The 21175-nt window shown below is 36.9% G+C and overlaps 1 long non-coding RNA gene across 1 annotated transcript; it reads left to right on the top strand.

The window, feature by feature from the left end:
* Window positions 1–10246: 10246 nt before the first annotated feature.
* On the top strand, window positions 10247–20158 carry LOC135157313 (uncharacterized). The gene is made up of 3 exons (XR_010296321.1): window positions 10247–10370; window positions 16162–16371; window positions 18041–20158. It is a non-coding gene; the product is annotated as an uncharacterized LOC135157313 (long non-coding RNA).
* The last annotated feature ends 1017 nt before the right edge of the window (window positions 20159–21175 follow it).

The following is a 21175-nucleotide window of genomic DNA, read 5'->3' as shown; positions in this document are numbered from 1 at the left end:
CAAACCATGTAATGTGCATAGTACAGTCCCCATCACGAGTTCAATGCTTAGATGATTTTAACTTGGGAGGAATCAAACTGGGACGCACAATATATGCATAACGGACATTTCAATTAATCTATCTATCTACATGTCTTCCCGAATACAACGTGTGTAATATTATAAGGGAGGATTCATCATTCATACCAAAGTTCCGTCATTGGGTTTCGAGCCAGTTATTCATGTTCCACAGTCTTGCATTTTCATCACATATTTTTAAAACGAAGCAGGCCTATTTGTCATGAAATTAATTCAAGTGTTAATACTTAGCTCAAGAAAAATTCTTTTTCACTAGATTCCTTCATAAAGATCATGCAAGAATCGAAATAATATGTTTGAAAAGCCTACCTGGTAACAAACATGCTGCGAGTCCGTACTTGAATAGCGAACACATAATCTGTTAAAATTCGATATAAAACGACGAGAGTGAAAGTAAAATATTGTGACGTGCCAATCTCACCATCATTATAGTCAATATCAACATAGAAATCTCCCGTTTCAAACACCATCAATGGTTATATCATATCATCATCACGACCAAGTGGGGCCTAGTCGCCGGTATGACCACCTCCAACATGTCAAATGTCATCATTCAGTTTGATAATCATCATCAAGATCATATAATTTACCTCATCATCATCACCATCAGCGTCACTATCATCATCATAACCAGCATCATCACCATGAATACCACCATCACCGTCATCATATATACCCTCTTTTTTAATTTGATGTTCTTGTTTGTTTTTTCTCAGGCAGTGTATAATGGTCAATAATTTGGTATACACAATCATAATTTGACTTTATAACTAAATTGAATTCAATCACAGAGGTACTTATCATTTCAAGCTCTGTTTCTTTTCAGAGCCTAATTTTGATGTTGTCTACATCATGTGTAAACACGCTATAGATTTTGTAAAATTATGCATCAAAGTTTTATTGCCAATTTAACTCGATCCTTGTGTAATTTTTATATATATATTGTATGGTTACAGACAACGTTTAACTGTCCTTTTTACACATGAAAAGTAAACGCTTGAAATTGAAACGTCTTTCAAAGTTACCATAAAAAATCAATATAGATCGTTATGTCCAATTATCATATAGTCATTTGATCTTAGAAGGGTAATAATTCTTGCAGAAATATATTAAATGTACGATTGTGACATAAAAGCTTTATGCAAAAATGGGTGACGCTACATAATCAAAAAGTCATGCGTGGGTATGAGAATCTTAACCATAATTATCAACTGGCAATATTTATTTATTATTTATTTATTTATTTTGTTTTATTTATTTTATACTGCAGGGTAGGCCTGTTCAGTTCTTAAAACTGCTTTACAAAGGCGCCCTGCAGTTTAAAATACATGTCAAGATAACTATGAACAACAACAACAAACAACATCAAAAATACAAAATACAAAATATCTAACATCAGAAACAATTAACACCAAAATATAGAGTGGGAAGTGACAATTTAAACATAGATAGCATTGTAAATCAAAGGAATATCATTTCGCTCTTTATCAATTCGTATGAAAGGCATACGAAGGCATTATGTCTACATTCTCCGAGTAGGTCTTAGAGTATACTTGCCATTTTTGTAGATCTAGCGGCAACTGAATGCTTAGACAAATATGCGAGATTGGCAATATTTTGCTATAGTAGGACTAAAGGTTCATCGCGTGAGCAAAACTTTCTGATGATTTAAGGAGAGGTATTTTGTAAAAACGTTCTGCACAGAACGTCGACTTAATTCGTCCCGAAGTTACCAAGCCCGCTCGCTGATGTAGTTATAGAGCATGCAGAGTGAAATAAAATGCATCGTTTTTCCACAACGGATTCTGATTGGCCTTTTTGTCTTTGGACAAACTTCTGACATGTGGCGCCTAGCTGTATGCGTGATTGTGAGAAATGGCTAAATAAAGGTGGAGGTCTCCTTTCTTTGATCTCTGCTGATTGGCTGGCGAACACCAAGGCGGTATCGACACAACCAATGAAAATGGTGAAAGCTATGGCTCCGGTGTCTTGGATGTCGAGAAGCGAAAGCATATCCCATTAACCCAGTACATATCCTCCATAAGTGTGGTGGAGAAAATAATGATTTATGAGTTTACATTTTCATACATGGAATCATTCTGACGGAATCATTCTAATCAATGTTTTTATTGTCTTTTTTTTTTAATATCATAATGTGTGTTTGCGAGGGTGGGAGGGCACGTGCGCGTGTATGATTTGTACACACTGTCGAAATGATTAATGCTTTCATTCTTCGTTGAAATCTTGTGTGAAGAGGGAAAGGAAAAGTAAAGAAAAGGCAGACACATGACTGGTAGAAAAGGAGTAAAGTCGGAAAAGGGAGGAAAGGAAGGACATAACAAAAAAAAGAAGGGGAAAGCGGAAGGAAAGGGGACGAAAATGAAGAAAAGAACAGGTGATAAAGATTATTGTTCCAAAATACTAATAAATGAGTGAGATAGATGACATAGATTAAGAGATGGCAAATTGGAACTCGATTTTATGGCGGGAAATAGAAAAAAGGCAAAAAGAATTGGAAAATGAGGTAGAATGAAATTGGCTAAAAAGCTAAAGGGGAAAAGTTGAATTATGAAGAAAAAAGAAAATGAAAAAGACAAGAATTTAGGTACACACTCGGGCTGCCGAGGTTTGAAAATAAAGAAGGTGAAGAAAGAATAGGATGGCGTATAAAGTCCATAAAAGCTTGCTAAATTTCAAGCAATAACATTCCCAATCAGGAAATTATCAAACTTTGAGAGGTTCCTGACCTACCGCCCAAGAATTGCGCAAGGCTACACATGCCCTGTAATTATATTTTTAAAATTCACAACAACGATTTTCTCGTTCGCTTCGCTCGCTCGTGCCGCTTTCCCCCCTCATTTCCCATGTTGTGCCCTTTCTGAAGTAATATGTTTTGTAATTATATACCCGCGATTTCATTGAAAATAACGGCAAGTTTTGATAATGGCTGAATGAATCTCGAGAGGTAATGAGAGAGGCTCCGCCCCGGACTCCACATACGTGGCACTGGCGTACAAATGGAATGGTTTTGGGCCCTGGCCCCCAAAAGTTCTACGACCAAGAACCAAAAATAAGATAAAGGGACTGGGAAAATGTAAGGTATAAGGTTATTTTCTGAATAACATTTTAATTAATGCTCTGAAAAGAGGAAAGCTCATACTTGCTGCTCATCTCTTTCAAAAATTTACAATTTGAAGTCGAATTTGGACGTATTTTTTCTACTTTCTAATTTCACAGAATAATAATGATAATAATAATAATAGGCATTTATATAGCGCCATCTATCTAGAAACATTCTATTCCGAAGCGCCATGGGCGGAAATCCCAGGGGGGACGTGTTTCAACAGGACAATGCAAGACCCCACACAGCACGGTTCATCACCAACTTCCTTCAGGAGCAGGACATTGACGTCATCCCATGGTGTGCATGCTCTCCTGACCTCAATCCCATTGAGCATCTGTGGGATGAACTTGGCAGACGGGTGAGGTCATCTACTATTTGTGGTCTTTTATGATGGTAAGAAATACATCATTGAAAAACGAAATAAAACATGTATTTTAGGACGAGATGACCTTACTTTTGGGATGATAACCCTTTTTTTTTTTTTTTCTTTTCAAATTTTCCAGCCCCTTGTCCCCCCTACCTTTTGGGAGAGATTTCCGCCCCTGCGAGGCGCACAAGAAAAGAAAGAATAAGAAAGTTTGGATGGGTGTCAAAGTGCCATTCTATCCAGGAGTAAAATGCCTTGATTTCTCAAAAATTGCCATTTTCAGCATTTCAATACCCTCTTTTTCTTGTTGAGATATCATTTCAGAGTACAATAATGATAACTGCATGTCTTTAGCCAAGTCATCAATACGGGATTGTTTTAGCATGCTTTTATCCAAATCCTGACATTAATAATTGGCCTGCTTCTATTCCACTCCACTTCCTGACATTGTAATGTATTGTTTTTATTTTCCATCAATCAAAAATGATAACAATGATAAATATATATATTGACCATAACAAAGATGATCAGTAAAAAGACGGAGGGATTGCCCTACTCAGCAATGATAACATACCAACGCTGTTTTACAAAGGGTCCCTTATAGAGATGCACGTGTAAACATATAAAGCAGAAAAGGAAAATACTTAGTTGACTTGCGTTAACAAAATGTAAAAAAAAAATCAGGGATCTGAGCAGAAAGTTACAAAAAGTCTGGGGAAATGACTTAAAGGCTTTCCATCAAATGTGTCAGTCCATCTGGGTATCAACGTTGGTATTGCAATGTATACTATGAAAAACAAAAGATGGCAAAGTTGAGATACTTGTGATAGATCCGGGTACATATACCGGCAGACATCCAGAATGGTTTAAATCTCTATAACTAAGGATAATGCAGGTAAAAAAGGCATGAAAGGGGGGAGTGGCGGACCCTGACCCGGAGGAGACAAAGCATTGGAGGGGCACTATTTGTAAACAATGCTGTGCCCCTCCAATGCTTTGTCTCCTCTGCATGGGTCACGGTCCGCCACTGCAGGTAGGGGAATAGAAATGTATCGAACACCATGAACACCACATGAAATCATTTACAAGGCATGCTTTGGAGAAGAGGCTGGAATTTATTTGCCCTCTCTGTTCTTTTTTTTTACATACCGTTGTTTTCCTTCGATGACGTCGACATTGATAAGCAACTTGATAACAGTGGTTCGTATTAGAAATTTTCTTCATTTCTGATTATTCAAACTGCACTTTTATTTATTTTATTTTACTTTACATTTTGATGTTACTTGCTTTATTGCACCTTCCTTCTCGTCATTTCACTCCATTTTACTTTTCTTCACATTAGATTGATTTAATTTACCATGTTTACTGACTTTGTGTCACTTTCTTTACTCCTAACTTTACTCCTCATCACTTCTAATCTGCATGCACAGACCCTTGTCTTTCACAATACGCACAGTGCAGAGTCTGAAGTAGGGAGACTAGATTAACTGTGTTCTAGATTAACTATGTACTCTATACACATACAGAGTCTTCGGGTTCTAGTCTTTACTCTAGACCGGTTATTGGTTAAAGTGTCATATATGAGTCTGTTCTTGCAGACTACTTCACTCTCATTTAAGTTCACTGCAATTCGCTTCACTACACTTTAGTTCACTCCAATTAACCGCATTTCTATACCTTGTACTTTCCTTTACACTTCTTTATTTATACACACTTCATTTTGATTAATATTAAAGTATGTTACTTCAAATCACTAACTTCAATTCGCCATGCTCAGTTCACTTCACTATGCTTCACTTATTTTTACTTTTACTGGACTTTTACTTAACTTCACTTACCTCAACCTTACTTCACGTCACCTCACTTGGCTTTACTTCAGTTTTATTTTACGTCGCTTTATCTTACTTCACTTTACTTTCTTCACTTCGCTTCAGTTAGATTCACTTTACTTTACTTTACTTCATTTCACTTCATCTAACTTCACATAACTTCACTTCACAGCTTCACTCAACTTTACTCTGATTTACTTAACTTTACATAATTTTACTTGGCTTTGCTTTACTTCAGTCATGTCGGTGATTAACAATCCATGATTATTATTCAACAAAAAAAATACCACCTGTCTGAATTCCCTTTTCAAATCACTTCACTTCTTCTCATTTTTCTTTTTACTCTGAGTCACTTTACTTTAATACACTATTTTTAATTTTATTTACTTTACTCTTCCCACTAAATATCTAAACGTTCATACTTTCTATTTCGTGACATCATTTTATCGAATTATATTTATAACCTATTACGGTTCCCATGTTGCCCTCCCTCATGGCTGCTATTGTTTCAAGCAATTACCTGCTTATAGCTGGCCCTGCATTTTTACCCACCTTACTATTTTACACGCTTCATTTATGTAGTTTTTAGTCTTATACATTATTTTACTTTTAGATTGTCATGCAAATATGTACTAATTTATGTCATTGTCATTTTATCAATTTTTTTTATTTGTTATTGATTTATGAATAAAATGCAGAAACTCCTGCAAAAAAAACTTTACGTTGTTATACTTCCATGTCGCACTGTCCATGCCATTTGAGAAAATACCCACTTGTCTTCATCCTTATCTCACGTTATACTTTACTTTATATTCCTTTACTTTACTTAAATCTAATTCAATTTACGTTCATGGTACAAGATCCACGAAGTTTTTAAATGTTCAGTAAGTATATCAAATGATTTAATCAAGATACAAATGGAGACACATGTATTCTGAGAATAGGGTAAAAATTCGCAAACACCAACTCTCGATGAATATGCCTTTGAATGGGGATTTGTTTATAATCAGCAGTTGGAAGGTTTGTATTTTCGAAGGTCATATCAACATTAACAAGATCATTTGAACAAACGGCTGAACGTAAAACATGCAATTTGATCGCAATTATAGGTTACAATAATGATAATGACATATGTTCTTCAAACACATTGAGAAAAACATTTGAATATTTCCTACATCATATATAAAAAAAACATTTATTGTATAATAGTGTGTGATTGACCCATTTACATTATCGCCTTTATTTTGCATATAACTGTTTTTATCAAACTAAATAAAAAATTGCTCATGATAAAATATGTTGTAAGAGTATATGAGAGTGCTTCCTTTTCTGTAGTAGCTCCATGCTTTTATCAATGGAATATTTCAATTTTACACTAACTATACAGACAGCCCTCTTCTTCTACAAAAATTTATGCCCGAATAAAATTTAATTTATTATGTTTATGAGATTTGCTGGTCGTGGGCAGTGGTATAAAGTTGATGTTTTTCGTAAACTTCAGGACAGCTATAGTGATTTACGTATATCAAAATCATATCTAATGACTATTTTCCCATGTAGGTTCCACGCGCTCATCTACAAAACTGAACATATATTATTGTTTCGGTGTGACGGATCCAGGGTTTCTGCTCTCAAGGGGAGGGGGAGCACGTTCCGGATGTGCACCCCTCCCCCCTCCCCCCTCTGGATCCGCCACCGGCCGATACGGAGTTTTCTGGGCCTTCCTAATCTCTAAACTGCCACTGTTAAGAACAAATTACGCCCTTTTCTGCCCCCTAATTTTTGTACTTCACTGCACCATTGGTAAGAACTATTGCAAGGTAATTTTACAACTTATACAAATTGTATGATTTGTTCGTTTCCTGTAATCCTCTCAGTAGACGTCATCTACCCATAATAATTTGACGGAAATAGGTGACGGTATTTCCAACTGTCTACTAGACATGAAGGATTAATGGGCATGTCAATTTTTAATCAATTAACAGGGTTAATTGCGACATGGATACCTTACCCTCGCCTCGTCCTCATTTATGTCAATTCAAATTTACGATCCGGTTTTTATCTTTCCGCTGGTATATCCTATGTTTTTATGTCATCGGGGATTCGAGCCTGGCCAGTTTACATAAGAACAGACTGCGCGGCCGTAAGAGTGCCATATTTTCGCAAGATTTAGATTTTTTTTCAAACAAGAGTGGAAACGCCGGCAACACGAATTGCGAATGCCTCCTCTAAAAAATACATTTGCATGCCACAGCGAGTTCAACTCGAGTGATTCAGTCAGTCGGCAGGCCGTACAAAAAACGCCTAGTGTATTCTGAAGCACAGCACTGTGACTTTGGAATAACCTCTTCAACCGTGCGCGAGGATTGTTTGAAGAAGAAAACGACAAAACTCTATTTCGACGCCACTCAAACTTTTCCGGGAATGGTAGGAGAAGTTACAAGCAGGGGTGTGCCCTCGGTGACACTTTGGGGTTGATTATTTCGTTAAATAATCTTCAGTTATGGGATTAAACATCTCGGCTGGGCGGACATTGCAAGAGGAAGGATCACTGGATGCCAGAAATGATGATAAGATTGTTAAATACATGAAGGATGTGATAAATGGGGACAATGTTCATGTATCCAGAGAGGTAATCCCATTTTTTTATGTGCGTGTTTTTTTTTTGGTAATTATTTTACAATAATAAATAGGCTTTCTTTAATATACCACTGATGCCATTTTCGACACCAAGCAAGCCTCTCATAATGATTGTTCTTGTTCCCTTCGTTCGGATAGTGCATTGTTTAAAGGACAAGTCCATATCCCAATAAAAAAAAATGATTTAATGAATAAAAAAAAGAAAAATCCAACAAGCATAACACTAACAACTTCATCAAAATCGGATGTAAAATAAGAAAGACATTTTAAAGTTTTGCTTAATTTCACAAAACAGTTTATGCACATCCTGATCGGTATGCAAATGAGGAGACTGATGACCACTGACAATCCTGTGCACACACAGTAACAACATACTGATCCTCCATGGCCAAGTCCCGTGACAAAAGTGATTTGAACCCGATCCGGGATCCAAAGGCAGTATATTCGGACTTTTTAATATAGATGTATCAGAATAATTATGTTGAAGTTGAAGGTTATATAGCATTAAGCTGACTTAAAAACGATTGATCGTGGTTATTCATTGCATGCTCTCTCATTTCAGGTTCTTCAATTGCTCATGAAGAAACTCCAACCAATGTTCAATTTAATGCTATTTTGGATGTCGAACCTTAGCTGAGCATCTGTCTCATCAATTCGATTTTATTATCGTTTAGCACTAGACTATTTTCATCTGCGTTGCCATGCGAACATTTCACTTCCCCCAAATAAAAGAACAAACATGAGGAAAAGCGATTGGAAAAGAAAATCAGTGTGGAATAGGGAAGGCATTTTCTCCATCTTCTCTATAATAAAGGAATAAAGACCAAAGCGGGGCGCCTTTTCTTTTTCTTGCGCTTCACGCAGGAAATAATGATAATAATGATAATAGTAATGTCTTTCCTATTGGCCTAGCGTCCTTTCCCTGCCCCGGTTCTCCTTCTAAAATAATAATAGTCTTCTTACCAAAATATACATTCGGGAATAAAATGGAATGTCTTTTGTTTCTTGCTGATTTTTGACATCATACTTTCGCGCTTTTGGTCGGAGCGGGACTAAATCTGCCCTCCTTGCATGACTCTTTCTACCCCCCCCCCCCACCCCACTTTTCCAATTAGTACTTACCACTTGATAGGCCCTGAATGATGTGAACAAAGACCACGCATTCATTGACACCCCCCTCAAATCTCTAAGATTTTAGCTTCCCCCACTCCCCTCTTCCCCCCACCCCCCCTCTCCCTCTCTCTCTCTCTCTCTCCCCCTCTCTCTCAATTCCTCTTTCTAGACATCTGCAATGTTCCATAAATGATCTTTCTGTTTGATTTCAGGATGACGAAGACCCTTACTTTGTGTTAGATCTGAAGGATGTGGAGAAGAAGCACCAACTATGGAAGCAGGAGTTTCCAAATGTGCAACCATTCTATGGTAAGTCTGAGCCACACCAACGAAAATTACTATGGGGCGCCAAGTGTCCGCCAGTGAATTCCGTCCAAATCACGGCATTCCGTACACAAAATGTGTTTTTATTCAGACGAAAATCATTTCGTCATGACGCTTTTTTATTTCGTACACAAAATTTATTTTTTGTCACACAAAATCAATTTCGTCTCGACGAAATGCACGAAATCAATTTCGTCTAGACGAAATGTAATTGCGTCCACAAAGTTTATTTGGCGTGCCATACGAAATGAATTTTTATCAAACGAAATGGCGCACCAAATGTCCGATGGTAAATTCCGTCCAATTCACGCAATTCCGTACACAAAATGTGTTTTTGTTCATATGAAAATCATTTCGTCATGACGCAGTTTTATTTCGTATACGATTAAATTATTTTTTGTCACACAAAATCAATTTTCATCGAGACTAAATGTAATTGCGTCCACAAAATTTATTTCGTTGCGATGCGAAAATCTATTCCGTCGACGAAATCATTTTGTGTCAAACCACAAAAAAATTTCGTTGACGAAATGATTTTGTGTCAAAACACAAAAAAATTTCGTCGACGAAATGATTTTGTGTCAAAACACAAAAAAATTTCGTCGACGAAATGATTTTGTGTCAAAAAAAAATTTCGTCGACGAAATGATTTTGTGTTTTGAGTCTTTTTGACATAAAATCATTTCGTCTCCTCTGTCTCGAAGGGGACATAAGAAGGTCGCTGATTGGCTGCACCTTGCTCAAGCTGTTTTCGCTCCGGGACGATCGATCACACTTTTTCACAGCTCAGACTGGCATGTTGGTGAACTTATTAGCTTAGATTTCACGTTATTCATGCCTACATGAGCTGCATACAACTGCTCTAATCGGTAGGATGTGGACGGACATTGCATTCGTAAGTTCAGCTATGTTTTCGACTTCAAAATTACGTTGAAAAAAAAAAGGGAATTCGTTAGTCGTTACCAAACAACTTGCATTTGCAAAAAGCTTTGTAACCATACTACTAGTCCCGTGTATTTAAGTTTATGTACTGTAGTCAGCAGACCATTGGGGGGGGGGTTGGTCTTTTCTGCACACCTAAAAAGTAAAATGGTTATGAATTATACAGGTTGAAGATATTTAGGCCTTGATCTTAATAAATAATGTAAAATTCATTCCGAGCAAAATGCTGAAATTTCATTGAAATTGGATGACAACAAAAGTTATTGATGCCTGGCCGTACACATGGTACATGCCGTATGAAACTCTAACGTTAGGCTACTCCACTCAGTGACTCACGCGTATTGCGAGGTTAGTATTAGTATACTAACCTCGCACCATTAACCACGTTTGGCAATGGATTTCTAACTAGTGGGTCACGCGTGCTGTGATCCCACTTCTGGTGTCCACAACACACAACTTCTATTGCTTGATTTTTCTGTGCGCGGCGGCATGTAATGAACCCTTGAGTGACTAGGCCTAAAAAAACTCAGGCAATGGTTCGTATAGCCAGCCATTAAACACTCCACTATAGCCTATAGGTGAAGCAGAGGTTAGCAGTAGTGAAGTGTAGTGGAGCTTACACGAACCATCGCCTGCTGTACTAGTATAGTTGTGGTAGCCTTAGCCCTGGCCCCACTCATTACTAGTTCAACTTCGAGGTTAGTGGCTACATATAGTTCTGTCTGTTTCTGTCTGTGGTAACTCCCGTAGGAACTCGGCAGGACAGCATTTTTGCTGGTAAACGCCAAGCTGGTTTGTAACCAATTACCTGTGAAACATTTTACGTCTAGGTTTATCAGTCATAGTGGCTGATGTTATAGACGACAGATATCACTCTTGGGCCTTTTTATCAAAGTGGAGACAATGGCAGAGTTGGGATTCGAACTCACAACCTTGCGATTATGAGTCCAATGCTCTAACCACTGGACCACACGGCCCGTGGTTAGAGCGAAATAGTTGCTACAGTACATGTATAGATCTATAGTACTAACCTCGTACACCGAACTGCATTTGGCCCTGGATTTCTGTGAAGTTGGCAAACATCGCTTCATTACAATACAGAATTAATATTTGCCGAAACTCCTCGCTACTCACCGGGGCGCTTTGCGGTGAGTAGCCATAATACAAAAAGTCAATAGTATATTTTTAATTAGGCCTAAATCAAAATCATATTTAAAAAAAAGCAAATTTGATTACTTTGGAGTTTGGACTAGAAAGTGACTTTGCGTGTCTCTTCTTTTTACGCAAATAAAAGGAAGCCTGATGGTGGCGCTAATAGATTTCACAGCCTTGATTCAGGCTCGCTTCAAATGCAGCTCCTCGGTAATTATGCCCCCGCAGACAAAGTCCGGAGGGGGCATTAAGCGTTGCCCCTGTCCGTTGATTCGCCCGCCCCCCCAATTGGTTTCCGCGCAATAAATCGAAATATATTTCGATTTATATATATTGATTTTAAAAAAAATTGGTGTGTAGGTACATGACACCATAGTACAGGCTAACTTTGAATTCGGAGTCTGCAGGTCCAAGGTCACAGCTCATGAAATATCCGAGTTGGTTTCCGCATGATGACTTATGAAATATTCAACAGATTTATAAAAATTAGGGTGTGTAGGTAGATGACACCATATACAGGCTAAGTTCGGAGTCGGCAGGTCAAAGGTCACGGCTCATTAAATATGCAATTTAGTTTCCGCATGATTACTTATGAAATATTCTACATATTTAAACGAATTTGAGTGTGTAGGTAGACGACACCAAAATACAGGTCAAGTTCGAATTCGTAGTCGGCAGGTCAAAGGCCACGGCTCATTAAATATGCAATTTAGTTTCCGCATGATTACTTATAAAATATTCTACATATTTAAACATATTTGAGTGTGTAGGTAGATGATACCAATACAGGCTAAGTTCGAATTCGGAGTATGCAGGTCAAAGATCACAGCTCCTTAAAGATATCTTATGAAATATTCAATAGATTTTTTAAAAATTTGGGTGTGTAGGTAGATGATGATGATGCACAGCATTTTTACAGCGGCGTAACAGGGTTCGGTGGCCAGGGGGGGGGGGGGGGGGCAAGAGCCAAAAATTTCCCGGTCATATCATGGTATGAATAGGCGTAATGGTGTAGAAAGGCGACTATTTTGAGAAGGCCAGAACTTACCTTTAAAAAAAGTTGCAAGCGAGCGAAGAGAGCGAGCAATTTTTTTTATACCTTTTTAATACAAAAATCCAATTTTGTGATAGATTTTGACATGATATCCAGATAATAAATTTATTTAATTCTTCTCTCTTTAGATTCCTTTTTTGTCACGGTGGTCTGTACGCCACTGTGAAGAGGATTCTTTGCGGCAGTAGCGTGAAGAGTAAAAAACAAAAAAACAACGAGGAGCGCAGTATAGAACATGTGCCAAAAGGCTGCTTTATATATATAAGTCCTGAGCGAGCAAAGCAAGCGAAAAAAAAATCAACTTTTCATGAGAATCTAACTTTGAGCTATTTTTTAACATATTCAGTAATTAAAATCATATCCTACAATACTTTTCCAACAAAAAAGGAGGTAATTCCTCCTTTTTTTGTTCTTGGCTGTAGAACTTTTTGGGGCCATGGCCCAACCCTTCCATACGCAGTGCTGTGCGTTTGGGGTCCAGGGCAGAGCCCCAGGAACTTCTTGATATCAAAGCCATTTAAACCTTGCAGATTTCCCCAATTTTAATCAAATCGCGGGCATAATATAGCTTTTACACAACACATTTATTCAACCCAGTTGCGTAATGAACCAAATATTTTGAGGGGGCAAAACATAGAAATGTGGGAAAAATTTGTAAAAAGTCGCCAGTGTGCAAAGCGAGCTGGAAAAAATTGCCTATTGAAATTAAAATCTAATTATGTGATAGATTTTTCCATTATTATCAGCAAATAACACATTTCCTTGTTTTTATTCATTTCATTATACGTCATGTACGTTGTCTCCTATAAAAATTCTTTTATATCCTCTTGGGTGTGGAACCACGACCCCCCCCCCCCCCCGCCTGTATGGCAGTGATTGAACGTGATTGAACTGGGGCGTTATAGAGCCATTTGAAGATTATAAATGAAGAGCCCCTACTTTGTGGGGTCTGGGGCAAAGCCCCGGTAGCTTATTTGCATAAAATTTAGAGAACTTATAGCACAATGTTGTATGCAGTCCATCTTTCTTCCCGCTCTTTAATTTCAATCATCAGCAGCCCGGTCGTGTTATTTTTTTTCTTGTTCCTTTTCTTTGTTTTCTAATTTAGCTCTTGACTAATTACATTCTACCTTCATTTCCCGCTATTGTTTGCCATTTTGTCATCTTTTAATTTATTTCCCACCGTGCTATTGCATTACATAGTCCCTTTTCTCAATGATTTGTTCTTTTTCAAATGTTAATTCTATCGTACATTTTCCCGCTTTCCTCCCTTTTTTTACTAAAAACAGTTTTTTCTTCGTTGTCTTTTTCCTTTTCTCTTTCCATTTCCCTTTCCTCCTTTTCTTTCCCCTTTCCTTCCCCTTTCCCTTTCTTTCTCCCTCCTTTTTTTCTTTTTCCCGTTGTTTTTTAATTTTCCCGGTGAAATCCGCCAGGGGGGGGTAACTTGCCCCCCTGCCCCCCCGCCTGTTACGCCACTGCATTTTTATAGCACCATATATCTGTCAAAGACATTCAAAGGCATATTGGAGGAGCCAGCCAATCTGGGTCGCCTACAAGGGCGCGCACACAGAACTGTGACCCACAGGTCTCTCCTCCCGATAACTGGTTGGGGGAATGCAGGTGGACCACTACACAGGGTCATTAAATATGCGAGTTGGTATCCTCATAATAACTTATAAAATTTCAACAGATTTTTTAAAAATTGGGTGTTTAGATAGATGACACCATAATACATGCAAATGAGCCTCAAAATTCGAAAATTATAATATTACATAATAATTCATAGAAAATGAATTATATTGTACACAAGTGGGATAAATCATTCAATAGTAATTGTAATGCACAGAATTATAACAAGTGTTGGTAAAACATCACAAAACCATTCATTTTAAAGTAGTAAAATAATTGAATTGACAAAGATTCTACCACTTCAGGCCATCCATAATTGGACTCGTACTCGTCGCTTTCAGACCCTTATCAAGATTTTGATCAATTCTCTCTCTAATATACGCATAGAATTTATAAAATCGTGTGTTTCGGTATCTAAAGAGTTTATTCATGATGATAATATTTTGATGGTGTTTGGAATCCTAAAAACCTGTATAATTATCATCATTTTAGGAAGAAAGCCTGTATGGTTTACTTAAACTATTCAAATTTTATATCTGGGGATACCCATCTCAATGTCCACATACATGTGATTTTTTTTTGTCATGAAATGAATTACTGATAATTTCATTTCCTCAGCAATTTAATGCCCATGTCTGCATGTTTGAGTATGTTTTATGCATATTTCGCCTCTGCTATTATTTTGATAGGATGTATTTCCAAATTCATCACAATAATTGTAAGTTTTATCATAATTTTACTTTTTGAAAATTATGCTATTTTTGTTACACCAATAGTATCAATATGACGTTATCAATGGATTCTAGTTAATCCTTTTGGGTAAGATTGGAACTAACTCTGTGTTTAATAGATAAAGATATATGACTAACTTGTCCAGGTAATGAGAAATGGGCCCCTGCTGAGTAGGCCTAGAGTTTTTATGCCCCCACAGACGAAGCCCAGAGGGGGCATTAAGCGTTGCCCCTGTCCGTCCCCCCCCCCCCACTTGGGTTTCCGCGCAATAACTCGAAAAATATTTAATGGATTTAAAAAAATTTTGGTGTGTAGGTAGATGACCACAAAATACAGGCTAAGTTCGAATTCAGTGTACGCAGGTCAAAGGTCACATCTCATTATATATGCAAGTCGGTTCAAAGGTCTAAATTTGTTAATTAATTATATATATGCATATTGGTTTCTGCATGATATTAAGTTCAATCATATTGAATGGATTTCTGATCGCGTTAAGAATCCAGCCTTGGCCATTAAATGTTGTGTTGGGAAGGAGAAAAATAAATTAAACAGAATGGTGAAAGTTTGAAAGAAATCAGACAAGCAATAAGAAAGTTATAGCTGCTTTAAAATTGAGATCACTAATACTATGTAGATTTCAAATTGGCAACTGGATAAGTAAATTATGACAAGGGGCAAGGACAACTTTCCCATAGGCCATGTACTTTATTATCAGGGATTAGTGGTTTTCTCCTAAGTACCCATTCCCCTGGGGCAGTAATCTAAATATAACCCAGGTAGTATATTGTTTTATGTCCTCATGAAAGAAAAATATTAATTTGAAATAAAACTTTTGGGAAAAAAATCACATTTTCGCCATAATATGAATTGGAGTACATGGAAGAGTAGTCCTTGCCTTACATCACTATGACATCCCATATGCAGCCAATTTGAAGTCTCCATGGGTACAGTGATTACCAATATTTACAACTTTTAAAAATTCATAACTTTCTTGTTGTTTGTCCAATATTGTTCAAACTTTCACATATCTACTTGTCTGATTTTTCTTTTCCTTATAAAAACAATTTTTTATTTGGGTTGGATTCCCCTAAGCGGGGGCATCTGTGTCCTTTGGACAAGTCAAATTTTCTTAATTATGTGTAATTGATTTTATGACATGTGTTTACATTTGCTGCAGATTCCCATTCAGCCGTTGGACTGAACCTGTACTGTCTGTAACACAGTATGGATGGTCAATATGAAGCGAGCTTCATTGAATTCCTCCAAGAGCTCTGTACTCCGTTCTGACCATTTTGAAGATGGTTGCTTTGACAGGACTGGGCAAGTGACTCGTCTTAGACAGGATGCTGTCCCAACCATGTTTGATTTCCTGCCTCGTCTTCAGAAGGTAGAGTAGATCTATATCATACATGTGTTCTAAAGAAATATTTTCTCTGTATTATCTACCTTTGGTTTGATAGAACATTGCTTTAAATATTCCATTTTCAGTAGCCAAATAGAGATGAAAATTATCCTATTTGGGAGGGTAACCATGGACCTGGGCCTATACTGTGTATTTACAGTAAACTCTTACTAAATGAACAAATATATTAAAAATTTGGTTTACCCTACATAATAATCCTGGGCTACTTTGAGATTGCATAGCCCGGGGGGGGGGGGGGCCTTTTTGGTCCCCCTCGTCACTCGTTGACTTTTTACTTTCAAGTCTTGCGCAACTTTTGAGACCAAAATTGTGACCCCCAGGTACAGGGTTCCGAAATTACGCAACATTTCGTAACTGCATGCAGAACCAAAATTGCTCAAAAACGTGTATTTGTGTACAAATCCAATGCAAGTAGTGTTTTTAGCCAAAATTTATAAAATGTATCATATTTTTCATTTTACTGCTCAAAATCAATTAATTTTATCTTGTTTATGGTAAAAAAAAACGTCTCCGACAATTTCCATTGAAAAAACAATAAAAAACAAAAAGTCGAAAAACACAGAAATACATAAGAAATTTAGAAAACAATAAAATACATAAAAAATGAATGTGATGTTGACAACTTTTTTAAAGATTAATTTAATCAGATGCCTATAAAGAGTAAGTGAAACAAAAATGAGCATTTTAGGGGCATTATTTTGTTAATTAGAGCAAACTTATGATTTTACGCATTAATTAACATAATGAGCAATGAGATTTTTCGCAGATTTTGATATTATGGTATTGTAGATAATGCCATGGGTAACGCGCGTGCCAATTTTCGTCGCGATTGCGAGATCAACGGCCGAGATCATAAGGGGGGCTGAATCAGCCCCCCCCTGTCTTCTTAGGCGTCGAAATAGCCCAGTCTATTTAGGGTTAAGGATAAATCCCTAAATAATTCCCCAAATTCTATGATTTCTAAACAAATGTGCTCCTGAAGAAATGGTAAATCAAATTTCTACTTTTATGTATTTTATTGGTTCTATAATTCCATACGTATTTCTTTGTTTTGGGGCCTTATGTATTTTATAGTTTTTTTTCAATGGGATCACTTCGTGGCACTATTCCAACTATAAAAAGCAAGATTTGATTATTTCCAACCAATTAGTGCAAGAATAATGATGCATTTGTCAATTATGACTGAAAATAGAATTTCTATTGGATTAAATATGTATACAAAATAATATTTTTGAGCAATTTTCGGTCCAACATGAACTCATAAAATGTTGCGTATCTGGGCGTCTCGAATTTTGTCTAAAAGCTCTGCGAGAATTGAACGAAAAAAAAAATTGTGGTACCTCGTTTCTCATTGTGGACTTATCGTGAAAAATGTGGATGGGGGGGGGGGGGCTTATTAAGCCCCCCCCCCCCAGGGGCTAGATAGGGTTAATATATCATCATGAATTAAAAAAAAAAAAAAAATATTTTGTTGCAAGTCACTGGAAAAGGTTTGATTCCTAAATAAATATTATTCTTCATGTATTATCGAATATTTAATTGAAAAATTTAAAGCTATCTTTTCATTCTTCTATCTGTTTTTGTTCAATATTTCTTATATGTTTCTTTTTTTTAATTCATTCATCTCGTACAGAATTCACCCAAGCCAAGGAATTCCCCGAAAGAAAGACGTTTTGATTCAGCAAACAACCTCCCAGATACTGCAAAGTCTTCAGCACCTTCATTTCTCGAGGACCACTCCTACTCAATATCAGAAAGTCCAAGAGGGGTAAAGTGGAAGATAACAGCAATAATGGACTGTATTAAGAACTTGGAGAAGAGGCTGAAAACCACACACGAGAAGTCCCGCCGTGTACATTACTTGCTCTCAAGTTTGGACAAACATAACTTGCAAAACTTTACAACAAATAATTACCCCAATGTGCATTCTGATTATTTAAAATAGCTCAATGAAATAGTTTATCAGTGGGCATGTAACAAAAGTGAATTCATTAAATTTGAACGTGTTGCAAAAATGATGTCTTACAGTATATTCATTCTGACTTAGAATGTCAGAAGAGAAAAAAGTTTGTGAAAAGTAGGAATGACGGCAAGATGACAGAAGAATAGAACAGGATAGAGCAAGGGGGACAGATAAAGGACAAGTCCACCCCAAAAATTGTTGATATGAATAAAAAGAGAAAAATCCAACAAGCATAACACTGAAAATTTGATAAAAAATCGGATGTAAAATAAGAAAGTTATGACATTGAAAAATTTTGCTAAATTTTACAAAAGAGTTACATGCACATTCTGTACACAGTCAGTATGCAAATGAGGAGACTGATGACGTCATCCACTGACTATTTCATTTGATATATAGAATAAGGTATATTCTAATTTTCTCCTTGTCATGTTAAACAAAATTTTATTCCTCCCTGATCATGTGGAATTAGCATTATTCAATACTTTTTTGGTTCAGTAAAGTTTGTCCTTATGGTAAAATCTGTAAAAAATGAAATATTGTATAATTCAAACAATAAAAAACAAAATAAACAGTGAGTGAGGGACATTATCGACTGTCTCATTTGCATGTCACTGAGTTGTGAATATTTTTGTTTTGTGAAAAATAAGTGAAAATTTAAAATGCCATAACTTTCTTAGTTTACATCCCATTTTGATGAAATTTTCAGCGTTATGCTAGTTTGATTTTTCTCAATTTAACTGAACCAACAATTTTCTTGGGTAGACTTGACCTTTACTAATGAGCTGTTGGATAGAGACAAAAAGATGAATTGAGATTGAGGGTGATAGAGAAAGAGAGACAGGTGTGGGGGAGCCTTTGATGAATGCCTGAGAAAGCGAACATTACCATAATTTTTTTTTGAGGATTTGGACAGTAATGAATAGTACATGTTTTTTCTGTTGGTATTTCTCAAAATATTTGTATGTTGTATGTAATGAAATGGGTATAATCCTTTTGTAAGATACACTCATTCAGAAAATATTAACTAAACAAAAAAAAAAGCCAAATTATATTTTACTTATTTTCAACTGTTCAGACACTCTCATATCAAAAGTACCCCCCCCCCTCATTTCAAGGTATTGGAGAGAGAGAGAGGTTGGATGAGAAATGGATTGGCTGTCTGCAGAAAAAAATGCAGGGGGAGCAAAACATTTTTAGGATATGTTCAAGGGAGCGAAGCGACCGAGCAGAAAAATTATTCTGGGGATATATGTGAGAGAGCAAAGTGACGAGAAGAACAAATGCAGGGGCCAAAATATTTCGAGAATATGTGAGAGGGAGCAAAGTGACCAAGCAGAAGTAAAAGGAAAGAGGGACAAAAATTGTGGTATGTGTGAGGGAGCAAAGCATCCGATAAAAAAAAACCAGAAAGCAGGTCAATCAAAATATTTTTCGAATTTGTGCTGGTGCGCGACACGTTCACTCCCGAGCGATAGGGACTTGTTTAAAAATGGCATAGGAAATATGTGTTTTCTATAATCATGGTAAACTGATAATATGGTAGAATTTAGGTGTTGTAAGAGTTAAATTATGAATGAACTGTATTGGCTGGTTAGACATGCGCAGAGGATTATTTGTCTTTATCCATTTTTATTTTCACATTTTTCTTTTGTTTGAATTTATTTTCCAGGGGGTAAGCCCCCCCCCTCCCCCATTCCTGTGGATACCAATGGGGCGGGGGCTTGGAATAGTGCAAGTTAGAGAGGGTGAATCTGAACTTTATAGATATCAAAAGAGAAAGAAAGAATTGTAAAATGAAAATGAATAAAAACAAAGATAGAGAGGGGGAGAGTAAGAAAGCAGGTGAACTTTCGAGGGGCATTAAAAAGTCTCAGATTAAAAACAACATTTTTGTTTTTGTAATTGTTTATTTTATTTACCCAGGGTCAGTCAAAATATTTTGGAATATGTGCGAGGGAGCGACACATTCACTCCCGAGCGGTAGGGACTTGTTTTAGGAAACATGCGTTTTCTAAGAATGGTAAACCCATATTTTAAGGTAAATTGCCAATTCGTCTACTGCCATACAGTCCACTCACCACATGGTCTACCTTCATTTTGTCTATAAATGCCATTTCGTCCAATAGCAATTTCGTTTACCACCCATTTAGTCTAATTCTATTAAGGCTAATGCCATCTCCATTAATCAGTTCGTCCAATGTTCATTTAGTCCAAGCCATGTTGGCTAATATCAGTTGGTCCAATATCCAAATTATCTACCGGATAATTGTCATTTCGTCTATCATTTCGTCCACCACCCATTAGGTCCAATAATCAGTTTGTCTATAACAACCAAATCGCCCAGTTCGTCCAATTCTCAAATCGTCCAATAGTCATTTAGTCTAATAGCCAATTGGTCCAATAGCCATGTTGTCTAATACAAATATAATGCATCATCCGGGGGGGGGGGACAAAATGACTTCTTAAATATACCTTGAAATTCCTGAAGATAAAAAAATATATAACTAGGCCTGCTATCAGGAATGGAATGATGCGGTACAGCATGCAGCCTCCTACCCCCCCCCCGCTCTCTCTACCACATCACGCACACAAAAGGGGGTATTGGAGTGGTTAACAAGTGGAATGCCTCTGGCCGTCTCACCTGCATCACGCGATTCAATATAGCAGCAGTGCTGATTTTGAAAACTACTATAACTCGCACAAGATGTTCAGTGATACTTGGTTACTCTTATTTCCACGTTTTATGAACTAGACCAATACACTTATAGAGATATGATGGCAATTCAACAAATACCCCCAACG

Source organism: Lytechinus pictus, chromosome 17, assembly GCF_037042905.1.
Source record: "Lytechinus pictus isolate F3 Inbred chromosome 17, Lp3.0, whole genome shotgun sequence".
Classification (NCBI taxonomy): domain Eukaryota; kingdom Metazoa; phylum Echinodermata; class Echinoidea; order Temnopleuroida; family Toxopneustidae; genus Lytechinus; species Lytechinus pictus.
This window is presented reverse-complemented; position numbering and strand designations above follow the sequence as displayed.